This window comes from Pan troglodytes, chromosome 1 (assembly GCF_028858775.2).
Source record: "Pan troglodytes isolate AG18354 chromosome 1, NHGRI_mPanTro3-v2.0_pri, whole genome shotgun sequence".
NCBI classification, from domain to species: Eukaryota; Metazoa; Chordata; class Mammalia; order Primates; family Hominidae; genus Pan; species Pan troglodytes.
Window position 1 is genome coordinate 76,202,782 of NC_072398.2, and position 15,465 is coordinate 76,218,246.

The window sequence follows — 15,465 nt, forward strand, 5'->3', positions numbered from 1 at the left end:
ACCCCATATCTGCTCTTCAGCTTGTGTGGACACTTCTTTTTTTACTAGAGTGCTTTATTATGACTTACCTTGCTACTGTCCTGCAGGTGAACAACCCACAGACTGTGGTACCAAAATGTTTTGTGCTGAAGCTTGTAAGACAGTCACCCCTTGCATTGTTCATTCAGGCTTGATAGGATTCTCTGCAGGAAATCATCTTGAAGAGCTTGTCTTTGAAGAATACCTCTCACCACACAATTGCCCATATCTCAGGCCCTTTTTGTTCAACAGCCAAGTCATCATGTATTAATACTGTTTATACTGCCCTAAAACACAGGGACATCCAAAGGCATGCTACACCAGATAAGAGAATGAAAACCCCTTTCTACCAGTCAATCATCAGCTCTAAGGTCTTTATTTCTATATTTCACTGAGTCATTTTGGAAATCATGCACGTGAAAGTCTTTTGATCTTGTATCAGCATTGGGGAAAATGAACAACTTTCTCGTATTGATTTTACAGCTAAAATTTCTCCATCCAACTGAATTGCTCAAATTGGTTAAAATCATAAATTGGCTGAAAACCAATACAATCGAATAAAACATTGTGTCCCTTGCTGATCCTTTCCCTGAAGTGGACAGTATTATCCATTTGCTATGTATTCTTCCACCCCTTTCTTTACAAACCAAAACAAATTGGTTAAAAGTCACAAATTGGCAGAAAATAACAACTTTCCAGTTACTGATTTTTTAAACATAAAGGTAATTTATGTATATCATAAGATCATAAGACTGTTTTATAATTTTTATGTTTTGATTCATTTTACATCTTTTCTTCAGAAAGTATTTGTTTAATGGTCATTTGGTTGCAGTTCTTTGTAAATGTTAATTTATATTTTAGTATTTTTATTTATTTTTGGAAACTATTTCTCACATTATTTGTGTAGCCTAGGTAGTTAGTTTACTGCAGGAAAAGAGTTTTATTGTTATCTGGCCACAAAGGTGATCTCGACGTATCAAATCTTATCAGAAAGTTTCGTCTTAATCTTTACTGAAATCTGGATGTTTCTGTTTACTTGGAATGCTAGGAGGTCCTTTTGAATGTTAGTCAGCTTTACTCTCCTTGTTCTCTAGACTTTTAAAGATATTTTCACAGGAGTCTACTAAAGACACCTTCCCCCCACTCACCCCCAACCCCACCTCATGCACAGCCTCCTCTCTGGGATTCTGCCTTGTAGCATAAAGAAGGTCTAATTAGGATAAGGATACATCAACAGGCAAGGAGCCAAACACCAGCAGGCAAAGAGCCAAAGACCAGCCTTACTCTCCTTGGTGCAAGAATAAGGCTAAGCTACCAGAGTTCTGTGTTTTTGTTGGCAAAGCTCATGTCGTTTCAGGAAAAAGACTATTCCTGGCCCAGGCCCATCTCCATGGTTCCAGAAACCTCATTGTCCTTTAAATATGCAGGCAACTATTCTGGGTTACCTTCACCACCAGCACCATCACAGTAATTCTGAAAATGACAGTTATTGGTGTCTCTGTGCTTTGGGAATACCCTTCTTCCCAGAATCACAGTGCATGTTAGCACTGGTGGCTTCCTCCTCCTCAGTCAGCTATCAAGAAAGCCAGAGATATCATCAGCCTTGGAAAGGAAAGGACAGCCCAACAGCCTTGCCATACAGGATTTTCCAGTAGACCTGATAATGAGAATTCTGAGATTAGGTTGGTTAGGCCTGGAATGAAAAAAGAAAAACTCAGAGAGGGCAGGATGACATAGGCAAGGCAGCTAGCTTGGCCATCAATAGACTGCTCTTTCCAACTCTGTGAAACATCCTTCCTCTTCCCCTGGAGTAGTCCCTCAATATATGCTTCTATTTTCATTCCTCCCTGATTTTCTAGAGCCTGGTTCCATCAATTATGAACCCATTCCTTCTTAGCATGGGATCCCCTAAAAGAAGACACTGAGACAAAGATTCACATACTGATAGTTTATTTGGAAAGTCATCAGGGGAGTGGAGAAGTGAGACAGGAAAGGGGAGCAACCAAGGGTTACTACAATGGAGCAGACCAAAGAGTAATCCTGTGGGCAGCCCCAGGAACCAGCCTGGGAGCTGCCACAGAGGAATCTTACTGTGTGTCCAGGGAGGAATGTATACACCAAATTTCTTCCGTCATTGTTTGAGGGCTCTTCTGGGGGGTGAATAGACATTCTGGGACTTCTGTCCTGACACAAACCTAGGTAAAGCATCCTCCCAAAGGCTTAGAAACCTTCAGGCCAAGAAATGCAGATCCTGGACAGGAGGAGCACACTGCAGGTGGGGGTGGAATGGGCCAATGTCTGCCTTTCCTCACCTTTCCATTTGATAGAGGAAGAAAAAGAGAAAGAGGAGGAACGGAAAGAATGGAAAGCTTACCCCCCCCCCCAAAAAAATAAAGACAGGAAAAGAGAAGGAGAAGAAAAAAAAATGATTTTACTATTTATTTAGCATCTACTATGTGCAAAGCATCTTACTGACTTGTCATGGCAATCTTACAAGTTAGGCATTTTATCATACCCATTTTACAGATGAAGATACTGAGTTTAAAGAAGTTAGGTAAAATCCCCATCCCCCCGCCACCCCAAATTAAACAACCAGCAGGTTAAGAAGTTAGAATTCAAATCCAGGTTCTCCTTCCTATCTCAAAATCCTTTAGTAGTTTATCATTGTTTAGATATATATGGCTCTCCATGATCTGATCCAGTGTAATATGAAAACCCTTAGCCTGGGAGTTGGAAGAGCAGAGTTCCAGTCCTGAAGATGCCACCCAAAGCCCCACTGGAATCATGCCCAGTCATTCCATCTCTGGGCCTCATTTTCTTTGTCAGTAAAACAAGGAGCAACACTACATGATGTTTAGGGCATCTGCCAGTTCTAACAGTTTAGGATTCTACTTTCCAGCCTTATCTTGAGTTAGTCTCCTACGCACAACTATATTCCAACTAAACTGGAAAAAATCTTCATTTCCTTAATATACTCAATGCTTTTCCAACTCTCCTACTCTCTCCCAAAGGCTGTCCCTGCCTGATTACTTCATGCCTAAATCCTCCATAATTTCCAAATACTATCTTGTCCAGAAAGGCATTATTTTACCACTCAAGCAAGAAATAATATCTCATTTATCTGAAGTCTCATAATATTTTTTTTATAATGCCAAATTCTATGTTTTATTCTCTCCTATATAAAACCTGTGAAGTTACCTTACACATAACCATGCATCACCATGTATAGCATAGACTCTGGAGTCACATTTCCTGGGTTAGAATCCCAGCTCTACCACTTTCTAGCTACACAACCTTGGGCAAAGTTTTCTGCGTCTCAGTTTCCTCCTCTGTAACATGGTATAATAATATTACTTACTTTAGTGGAAGCTTGGGAAGTTTACACGAATTAATATTTGTAAAGTGCTTAGAGCAGTTTCTGAGACAATAACCACTATGTATGTGTTTGTTATCATTATTAGAAATTGCTAGTTCTCTTTCTTTTTAGTTTGTAATACTTTGAGAGTGCCTATTATCTCTCTTAGCATCTTATAAATTTTCTGAGCATAGGAATATGTCTCTTTACTTTTATATCTTTTTTCTTTTCTTTCTTTTTTTTTTTTGAGATGGCATCTGGCTCTGTCGCCCAGGCTGGAGTGCAGTGGCGTGATCTCGGCTCACTGCAAGCTCCACTTCCCAGGTTCACGCCATTCTCCTGCCTCAGCCTTCTGAGTAGCTGGGACTACAGGTGCCTGCCACCACGCCCGGCTAACGTTTTTGTATTTTTTTAGTAGAGATGGGGCTTCTCCGTGTTAGCCAGGATGGTCTCGATCTCCTGACCTCATGATCCGCCCACCTCGGCCTCTGAAAGTGCTGGGATTACAGGTGTGAGCCACCGTGCCCGGCCTACTTTTGTATCTTTTCAGCATAATTTCTTATGTGTAGCAAGGACCCAATATATATTAGATGAATATGTGTCTATGTGTGTGTGCTAATGTAATGTTATGGGTGTACCTGTCATTATCTTCTTTTGCTGTGTACCTTGATTTTTTTGTCTTTTTGTTTTCCTTCTGCAGAAGTCCTAGAGTAGGAATTGTTTTATCATTTTCTTTTTTTATATTATAATGATATGTTTGTATTAAGGTCCTTGAAGAGCTTTTCCTTTGTGGGATTTATAATTGTCTCCTAAAACATACAGCATGTTAGATTATTAGATGTGTATTTGTTAAATGAATAAGCATAGGACATATGAACAAATAATATATACTTAATAAATACAGACTTTGGTACTTTTCCCTCTACCCTACTACCAAGTATGAAATCCTAAGATTAAAACCACTTTAAATTGTATGTTTTACCCTCAACTCTAGTCAAGAATAGATTTTCTGAGGTGTTTCTTCAAAACAAAACCAAATCTATGTTATTATTTTCTGCAAAACTTTCAGATGCCCCCCTGATAGAGTGTGTCACAGAGTGGACAGAAACTTGGAAGGTCTGAGTCACTAGAAAGAACTTGAGTGCATCTTCAAAACAGTTAAGAATATCAATAAATGATGCTTCAAATCAACATGAATTATATTCTTTACAGATAAGATAAACATAACTTTTCTAGGTATTGGTAACAACTTCCCAGCATTAGGGGACAGTTTACAAATTTCTCTTTATTGTTTTTAGCTAGTTTGATTGGTTAGATCAGAAGTTCTGGCTAAACAGAATGTCTTGGTCAAATTAGGGAAATGAGATGAGTTTTTATGAAAGTCAACAAGCTTGGCTAATGTCTCATTTTCTTTTAAACCCATGGCTTTTAAGACATTGATAGGGCAATGCACTAGCTATCATGGATGATATAGTTTGGATGTTTGTTATCTTCAAATCGCATGTTTAAATGTAATTCCTAATCTTGGAGATAGAGCCTGGTGGGAGGTGTTTGGATCATGGGGGGGCTTCATGAATGGCTTGATGCCCTTCCTGCAGTAATGAGTTCATGTGGGAGCTGGTTGTTTGAAAGAGCCTGGCACCTATCTCTCTCTCTCTCTTTCTCCCTCTCTTGCCATGTGACATACTGGCTCCCCTTGTGCCTTCTGCCATGATTGTAAGCTTTCTGAGGCCATCACTAGGAGCAGACACTGGTGCCATGCTTCCTGTACAGCCTGCAGAACCATCAGCCAAAATCAACCTACATTATTTATAAATTACGCAGTCTCAGGTATTCCTTTATAGAAATGCAAATGGGCTAACACAAAAAATTGGTACTTATGAGTGGGGCATTGCTATGAAGAGACTTGAAAAGGTAGAAGCAGCTTTAGAACTGGGTAACAGGCAGAGATTGGAAGAATTTGAAGAACTCAGAAGAAGAAAGGAAGATAAGGGAAAGTCTGAAACTTCCTAGAGAATTGTTAGGTGGTTGTAACAAAATGCTGATACAAATATGGACAATGAAGGCCAGACTGATGAGATCTCAGATAGAAATAAGGAGGTTATCAGCCCTGGAGCAAAGGTCACCCATGTTACACCCCAGCAAAGAACTTGACTGCATTTTGTCCACGCCCTTTGGTTTTGGGGGATGGCTGAACTTAAGAGTGATGACCTAGGATATTTGGTGGAATAAATTTCTAAGCAGCAAAGCGTTCTCGAAGTGGTGTGGTTACTTCTAACAGCCTATAGTCAGATACAAGAGCAAAAGAATGACTTAAAGTTGGAACTTAGATTTCAAAGGGAAGCAGAGCATAAAAAATTGGAAAATGTGTGGTCTGACCATGTAGTAAAGAAGGAAATAGTGTTTTCAAGGAAATAATTCAAGAGGCCTGCGAAGCAACCACTTGTTAGAGAGATTTGCATGATTAAAAGGGAGTCAAGTGCTAATAGCCAAGACAATGGGAAAAAGATCTTCAATGTAGCCCCTCTCATTACAAGCCCAGAAGACAGAATGGTTTCAGTGGCCAGATTCAGGGCACTGCTGCCCTGTGCCACCTTGGAAGGCCATTCCCCACCTCCTGGCTGCTTATGCTACAGCCAAGGCTCAAACGGCCCCAGGTAGAGCTCGGGCTAACCCTCTGGAAGGCTCAGCCATAAGCCTTGGTGGTTTCCAGGAAATGTTAAGCCTGCAAGTGCCAGAATACAAGAGTGAAGAAGGGTTGCCAGTTTCCACCTAGATTTCAGAGGATATATTGGAAAGCTTTGTGTCCAAGCAGAAGCCTACCTCAGGGGCAGGGTGCCCCCAGAGTGCCTCTATTAGGGCAGTACTTAGGGGAAATGTGGGATTGCAGCCCCACACAGAGTGCCAATTGGGGCACTGCCTAGTGGAGCTATGGGAAGGGGGCCACTGCCTTCCAGACCCCAGAATGGTAGATCCACCTGTAGCTTGCATCCTGAGTATGGAAAAGCCACAGGCATTGGACTCCAAGCCATGAAAGCAGCCATAGAGGCTGCACCTGGCAAACTCACAGGGCAGAGCTACCCAAGGCCATGTCCTACTCCCTGCACCAGTGTGCCCAGGATGTGGGACATGGAGGCAAAGATGATGTTAGAACTTTAAGATTTAATGTCTGCCCTGCTGGGTTTTGGACTTTTGTGGGGCCTGTTGTCCTTCTCTTTTGGCCAATTTCTCCCTTTTGAAATGGGATTATTTTACCAGTGCACATACAATTGTTTTGTCTTGGAAATATATAACTTGTTTTTTTTAATTTTAGAGGCTCATAGGTGGAGGAACTTACTTTGAGTCTCAAATGAGACTTTGGACTACTGAGTTAATGATGGGATGAGTTAAGACTTTGGGGGAACTTTTGGGAAGGGAAGACTTTGGCACCTCACTCTCTCTCTTGCTCACTCTTGCCATGTGATACTCCAGCTCCCCGCTTCATCTTCTGCCATGATTATAACTTTCCTGAGGCCTCACCAGAAGCAGATGCTGATGCCATGCTGTTGTACAGCCTGCAGAACTGTAAGCCATATAAACCTCTTTTCTTTATAAATTACTCAGCCTCAGGTATTCCTTCATAGCAACACAAATGGACTAACAGAATGGATAATTGTATAATAATATTATTAATAAACTATAATTTCCTTGAAGATAAGGCATTTTACTCATCTCTGAGTCCTCTAATCTCTAGCCCAGATGTAGTAAATTCTATACCTTGTCTACCCAAATCTCTTCTTCCCTTTTGTGCTCTTAGAAACCCAATTGTGTTCAGATATTAGAACACTAGCTGCTTTATGGAGGCTGAGCATCTGTCTATCCCTGAAGGAGAAAGGTGAATCTTTATTAATTTCATTAAGCCAACATGGTTCATCCAAATTCCCTTGTCAATTATGGATTAAGAAGCGGCATATGACACAATTTTGCCATATGAAAATTGACAAAAAGGCTCCTAGGGACTTTTTGGAAGAGTTATCTTTGTTCTTAAGGAAGAACCAAAGACGAAGACATTTCCTTCTCAGCCCATGGACATTGCAACCTATTGTGATGCCTGGAACTGTAGCTGCCATCTTGGGCTTGAAAAGAATTTATCCTATACAACAAGGAAAACTCTGAGGATAACATAACTGAAAGACTGAGTAAACATGGGTGCTTGATAACAATTTTGAGTCATTAGTGTAACCAACCCTGAAACTCCTTCACCTTTGGACTTCTTGTAAGAAAGAAACTTTGAGTTGATTATTCTGCTACTTGCAGCCAAAGCATCTTAATTGATAGAGCTGGGGTACTTGTATGATTTTCTGCCTAAATGATTTATTATTCTTAATATTAGTCTTAATAACATATTATAATAATACACATAGTAATACTTTACAACATTTACCCTACCCTGGAAAGCAATATACTAAGCATTTGTATAAATTATTTCGTTTAATAGCAATATTTGATTGAGATAGATGTCATTATTCTCATCTTATATATAGGGAAACTGAGGCCTGAAAAGGTAAAGTAACTTGACAAAATGCTCACAGTCGGTGACAAATCCCAGGTTTTGAACCTAAGTCACTCTGAATGGACTCTATCATCTTTCAATGACCCTATTTTAATTGACTTCACAATTAGTTTTTCTCACTAACATTTTGATAAGCTCAAGATTATCATGTTCATTTCAAAAAATGAAGTACAGTACAGTCCAAGAGGCTGGGCTATTTGACAAAATTCAGAGTTCTAAAAAATTTAGCATTTCTTTGTTGCTACTCCCTCACTATTAAATCAGTACACATTTGATCAGTTTTTCCTAGGTAAGACAGACAGCTTTACAAGGCAAACAAAATTGCCACGCCAAAGAGGCACAGAGAAGTTACTTACTCATGAATATTATTATTAACAGAGAATTAATAACACATTTATTTAATTTAAAAATATGACAAGGACCAAGTATAGAATGATACGGAAATCTGTTCCCAACAGGAAGGCATCTATCTAGTGAAGAAGCATTTTTAAAAACCCACAGTCACTTAAAATCTCTGGAAATTGTCCTAAGGCTATCCAGCAAATTGAAAAACATTCATTCAAGAAAAAAAATTATTGATAAGAACTGTGAGAGTCTGAAGCATTTGAGCCAATCTCCACTCTATTACTGACCCCTATCCTCACCCCAGCTCTGTGTTATAGAATCTCTATTATCCTGGACGATGTGCAAACAAGAAAGCATAAGCTCCTTCTTCCCACAGCTCCCAATCTAGAGAGGTTACTTTGAAACCTGAAACCTGCAAACACAAGGTGAGTATTATCTCAAGCAATAGTGATATGTGCTTGTTCACCATAGAAAGTTGAAAACTTGGCTCCTCCTAATGGGCCCATTCCTGGAGACAGAATTACTTTTGATGCTTTCCCTGGAGAGCCCAACAAGGAGCTGAATCATAAGGAGAGGATTTGGGAGCAGATCCAACCTGATCTTAACACTATTAATGAGTGTGTGGCTCCATACCAAGGAGCTCCCTTTGAGGTGAAAGGGAAAGGAGTGTGCAGGGCTCAAACCAAAACCAACAGTGGAATCAAGTCAAATAACAGCCTTTCATTACTGAAATACATTAGAGAAAACTTTAATAATCATGAAGGAATATATTTGTCACTTGTACCTTAAAAAATAAAAACAAAATAGAAAAGCATTTTCTTGCAGGTTTGAACATTCTTTTTCCTGCCTGTAGGAAGTACTGGTAAATTTTAAAGACTTTTCATGCTGGCTTTATTTGGAGTTTCATCAGTGACCACTTGAATTTTAATACTTTTCATAGACTCCTTCAAAAGGTATTGGCACTTGGGTCAGTTGGCACTTGTCCTGGCTGAAAGATCTACTTACACTTTCAGAAATGATTAATGCCACATAACAGTTTTGGTAGGCACAGGATCTTAGCTTAGCCTGGCACATTCATATCTGATGACACCCTTGGGAAAGTAGTTATTCTCTAGGTCAGTAGGAAGATAGCCAATGCCACTGACCATGTTACATTTCTATTTCCTGAATTACAGTAAAAAAAAGGTGAAAGACTTCAGCATGGGGAATACTTTTTGTCAATATAAACATAAGACAAAGAAGACTGAGGGACCCCCCTGTTAACTTAAGAGGACTGAGAATACAGGACCTAAAAGATCGGGCTAGGACAGCCAGCTAGGGAGAAGGTAAGATACTGGGGGAATCTAATCAGGCTACTAAATCAAGGCACCATGCTAAGAGCAGATATTCTGAAAGAAATGAACCTGACGTATTGTCTAAAGAAGTTTTAACATCTCAACTTTACTTAGCCATATTCTCATTAATTGATTTTATAATTCAGAAAGGTTGAGTATCTCTTATTCTTTTCACCAATGACATGATATGTGTAAATATTACCCAAACAAATTAGTGTGGTACAAAATGAAAACAATCAAAATATCACTCTGGAAAGGCAAGATACTACAAGTAAGACAGGCATAGTATTGCTCCTAACAAGTACTTAGCTCAAAACTCTGAATCCGTTTTTGATAGTCTCAACACCTATACTCAGACCTTTTCCTTGTATTCATTAGCAAACAAGCATTTATTAGGTATCTTGAAGTGTGAGCAGGAAGCTCAGTATCACTGACCCAATGATCTTGGGCTGAGTTATATAGATAAAACTGTTTCTAAGGAGTTTAGAATGAAATACTGGTTTTCATTATCGAGGCAGAGGTTTGACCACACAAAAACATAAGGGAGGGAAACTAAGTAGGATCTTTCTGCCTAGCAAGAAGGGGTAGAACAGAATTCTGTTCTTCTGTTTACAAACAGGTAGAATTCTGAAGTGGAAAGACTGTATATTCTGGATCTTCAGCTTCTCGTCTCCTCCTGCTTATTAGGGCCTATTTCACCACTTGGGTCCTTCTGTCCTCTCTTCCTCCTCCTCTCTCAAAGCCTCTTCCTCATCAAAGACATTACATAGTTAACTGATATGTTTGAAGTTAGTGTTCCTACTCCACATTAAACCTTAAGTCTCATTATAAATAAAAGTTTCTCTCTTCCACCCCACCCCTCACCTCCCAAAAATTCCAAGCTGCAACCAAGAGGTGATCTGAGTTGGCTGGAATAAAGAGACAGGGAAGGGAGGGTTACAGTCCAGTATTTTCCACACTTTTAGTGTCCTGTGTGTAATTCTGCAGCTGGATGGTCAGGGATGTTATACTCTAACAGAGCCACACTGCTACTTATAAAATTGGCTTGGGCTATGCACAACTGTTTTGTTAAGACACTAAAGATGACCATTTGAAAGCCTGTGGGAAAAGGAGGTAATTTGACCCTCCATGTGTTAGAAAGGCATAAAACATTTGAATGTGAGTCAAAATTTGTTTAAGACCTGGGAGGGACTCCCTTCCCTTTTGAAAACTGCGTTGAGGTTTTTAAGAACCACAGACAGTCTGTGTCTCCACAGCCAGCTCATTCAGGGCACACCCAGGAATGGCAGGAGGCCTTTCAGGAAGATGTGTTCCCCTGAGAAGCTGCTCAGCACCTCTTTCCTCAGCACCTGCCGACTTTCGGCAAAATTGAAAGTAAGATAATGGTTTGGTGTGTTCAAGCCCACACTCCTGCCACCCTGGATTTATTTATCTCCCCTATGCTGTAAGTCTCCTTTTTCTATATTTTAAATTCTGATTTGCTTAGATTTACGGTAGAAGTACTCAGTAAAGCCAATCCACTCTTTATTGGCATAAAATTGGCCAGTGGTGAGACGACATAACAGAACTGAAACTTGAAACTGTGGACAGACTCACTTTTCTGGAGTTGAGTCTGCCTTTTCGGAGTGACAGAGTGTTGTCAATACTCTGTAACTGGCAGAATCTGTTTCCTTCCTGGTATTTTGTGCCTCCATCCCTGGGGGAGAAAAGGGCAATTTGAAAATGTACTGCCATAGACATTCTGGTGAAAAAGGGTCAAGTGACTAAAGCAGAGAGCCGATAATCAGAGATGACTTGACGCTTACTAAGGCACAGCAATTCATAGGCACTGGCTCTGGTGGTGAGAAATTGCTGCTGGGAATGTGAGAAAGGAAGGTCAAAGCACATTTTTTGGCTAGTAGGACAATGAAGACATCTTCCCCAGAAGTTGGCCCATTCTTGCCACCCATTCCTTTTCTCTCATGACCCTATCCTGCTTCAGCAATTTAATCACACATCCAGACACTTGGCCATGGTGTGCTCACTGTCTCGTAAAGCTTAGCCTAGCTTGGCTCCTCCAGGTCCCTGTGGCCTCAGCAACAATGACACACTGCAGAAGAGCTTTCCTCAAATGCCCACTGAAGTTGCATCTCCCGCCCCTGCAGTTTTCACTCTCTCCCCTGTTTCCCTGCTTCATCATCTTCATAGCACTCATCTCACTATGAAATGACCTTGCTTCTTTGTTTCTGTGGGTACGTGTCATGTCTCGCTTTTCTCAGCAAAGTGTAAGGTCCAGAAAAGGCAGGAGCTGCATCTTTTTGATTCATTGCTACATTCCGAGTACCTGGGAAAGTGCCTGGAACACTAGGGGCTTAAGATATTTGTGGAATGAATGAAGTAATGAGTAGGAGTAGTTGTAGGTAGAAAGATGCAAACTAGACTCAGAACCAGGGATTCTGATCTCTAGGTTAGCTCTTTTATGTATCCTGCTACCCCAAGTTTGCATAAACAGAGTAGGTGAAGGCACATGTATAAAATCATACTTCTCAGATCAGGGTATAAGGTCAGAATGACCAGGTAAAGTCATTGACTTCACTATATCTCATATCCAAATATATGTCTCTGAATCTAGCTTACCTGAGTAGGTAAGCTCATAGACCCTGAAGTGCACTGCTGAGTTCATGGCTTACCTATGCAACTGGCTTAGTGGTGTGACCTTGGGCAAATTAGCCTTTCTGTGAGTCAGTTTAAATCTACCCTGTGCTACCACTATCATGGCAGTGACTACATGATACTATCTCCTTAACTAGGTCAGAAGCTTCTCAGTGGCAGAAGCTATGTCTTATTAAATTGAGTATCACCAGCAACTAGTGGGTGCTCAATAAATGTCTGTGGAATAAATAAATGGATAAGCCCTAATTAAATTTACTTTATGACACAAACTCCCACCCACTCCATCACTCAGTCCCCAAACTGGTAATCAGCTCATGTCACTCACTTCCTTACAAGTCTCTGTGCTGTGATTAGAATAAAGTATAAACTCCTTATTCAAGAGCCCAAGACTTCATGATCTAATCCCAAACTGCCTTTCCAGAGTTATTTCTTACCATATACCCCATGGATCTTGTGCTCTCAGCCCACCCTTCTCTGAATTCTTACACTTCGATAGTTTTAGATCTTGGCATATTGAAGAACTCATGAATCAGTCTTATTTGGGAAACTTCATTCTCTCTGGAGGAATTAATTTCTCGTTCTGATTTATTCCCAATTCAACATGCCTCTGTTTTATGTTAATTATATTTTTCTGGTTTCTTATTTAATTTCTCCCTCCTCCATTGAATTGTAAGGTCCTTAAGGACAAACAGTTTGTCTCATTACTCTCTGCTCACTCTTTTCTATTCCCAATCGCAAGGTAGTGACTTTCATACAGTAGATAATCAATAATTATTTTTTAATTAAATATACACAACTGATAATTTTTACCTTATTTCGTATATAAGTTTAAAATCTGAAGCTCCTAAAGCAAAAATGTGCCTAAATAACACGTTATATTTTACTCAAGATTTATTCTAAGCACTGCAATTTCAAAAAATAGAAAAAAAAGGAAAACATTTTGAAACTATATGCCTGATAAAGGGTTAAGAGACAAAATATTTGAAGTACTGCTACCACTCAGCAGCAATAAACAAACAAAAACACACTTCCACTTAAAAAGCAGGAAAGGATACAAAAAATACAATGGAACCATGATTTTGTTTTTTACAAGAATAAACAAGATAGATAGATGCTGGCTGGTTTAAAAAAGAAAAACAAGAGAAGATCCAAATAAGTACAATCAGAAATGACAAAGATGACATTACAATTAATCCCACAGAATACAAAAGATCCTCAGAGACTGCTATGAACAGCTCTATGCACACAAATTAGAAAATCTAGAGGAAATGAATAAATTCCTGGAAACATATAATCTCCCAGAATTGAATCAGAAAGAGACTGAAATCCTGAATAGACTAATATTTAGTTCTGAAATTGAATCAGTAATAAAATACATAGCAGCCCCCACAAAAAGCCCTGCATCAGATGGATTTACAGCCAAATTCTACCATATGTACAAAGAACTAGTACCAATCTTACTGAAACTAGTCCAAAAAGTTAAAAAGGAGAGGCTCCTCCCCAACTCATTCTATGAAACTGGCATCAGTTTAATACCAAAATCTTGCAGAAACACAATGAGAAAAGAAAAGTTCAAGCCAATATCCCTGATAAACATAGATGCAAAAATCTTCAACAAAATACTAGCAAATTCTATCCAGCAGCACATCAAAAAGTTAATTCATCACAATCAAGTAGGCTTTATTCCTGGGAAGCAGGGTTGTTTCAACATATGCAAATCAATAAATGTGATTCATGACATAAACAAAATTAGAAACAAAAACTATATGATCATCTCAATGATACAGGAAAAACTTTTAGTAAAAATTCAACATCCATTCATGACAAAAACCCTCAACAGACTAGATATAGAAGGAACATACCTCAAAATAATAAGAGCCATCTATGAAAAACCCACAGCCAACATCATATTAAATGGGCAAAAGCTGGAACTATTATCTTTGAGAACTGGAACAAGCCAAGGATGACCACTCTCACCACTCTTATTCAACACAGTACTGAAGTCTTAGCCAGAGTAATCAGATAAGAAAAAGAAAGAAAAGCCATCTAAACAGGAAAAGAAGATGCCAAACTATCTCTCTTCACTGACAATATGCTATTATTCCTAGAAAACCCTTAATAACTCTGCCAAAAAAGCCCTAGAACTGATAAGTGACTTTATTAAAGTTCCAGGATACAAATTCAATATACAAAAATTAATAGCATTTCTACACACCAATAACGTCTGGGCTGAATGTCAAATCAAGAACACAATCTCACTTACAATAGCCACAAAGAATATGAAATACCTAGGAATACAGTTCACCAAGGAGGTGAAAGATCTCTACAAGGAAAACTACAAAAGTTTGAGGAAAGAATCAGAAATGACACAAATAAATGGAAAAAACACTTCATGCTTATAGATTAGAAGAATCAATACAGTTAAAATGGTCATACTACCCAAAGCAATGTACAAATTCAGTGCTATTCCTATAAAACAACCAGTATCATTTTGCACAGAAATAGAAAAAAACTCTCCTAAAATTCATTTGGAACCAAAAAATAACCCAAACAGTTAAAACAATACTACACAAAAGAACAAAGCCAGAGGCATCACACTACCCGACTTTAAATTATACTATAAGGCTACAGTAACCAAAACAGCATGGTGCTGGTACAAAAACAGACACATAAACCATGGAACAGAAAAGAAAACTCATAAATAAAGCTGCACACCTATAACCATCTGATCTTTGACAAGGCTAACAAAAACAAGCAATAGGGAAAGATGCCTTATTCAATAAGTGGTACTACAATAACTGGCTACCCATATGCAGAAAAATAAAACTGGACCCACACCTTTCACCATATGCAAAAATTAATTAACGATGGAATAAAGATTTAAATGTAAGACATCAAACTATAAAAATCCTAGAAGAAAACCTAGGAAATACCCCATCTCAACATCGGCCTTGGCAAAGAATTTTTGACCAAGTCCCCAAAAGCAATTGCAATAAAAACAAAAATTGACAAGTGAGAACAAATGAAAGAGCTTGTGCATAGCAAAATAAACCATCAACAGAGTAAACAGACAACCTATAGAATGGGAGAAAATATTTTCAAACTATGCATTCAACAAATTTCTAATATTTAGAATCTACAAGGAACTTAAATCAACAACTGAAAAACAAATCACAAGCATTCTTATACACCAATAACAGACAAACAGA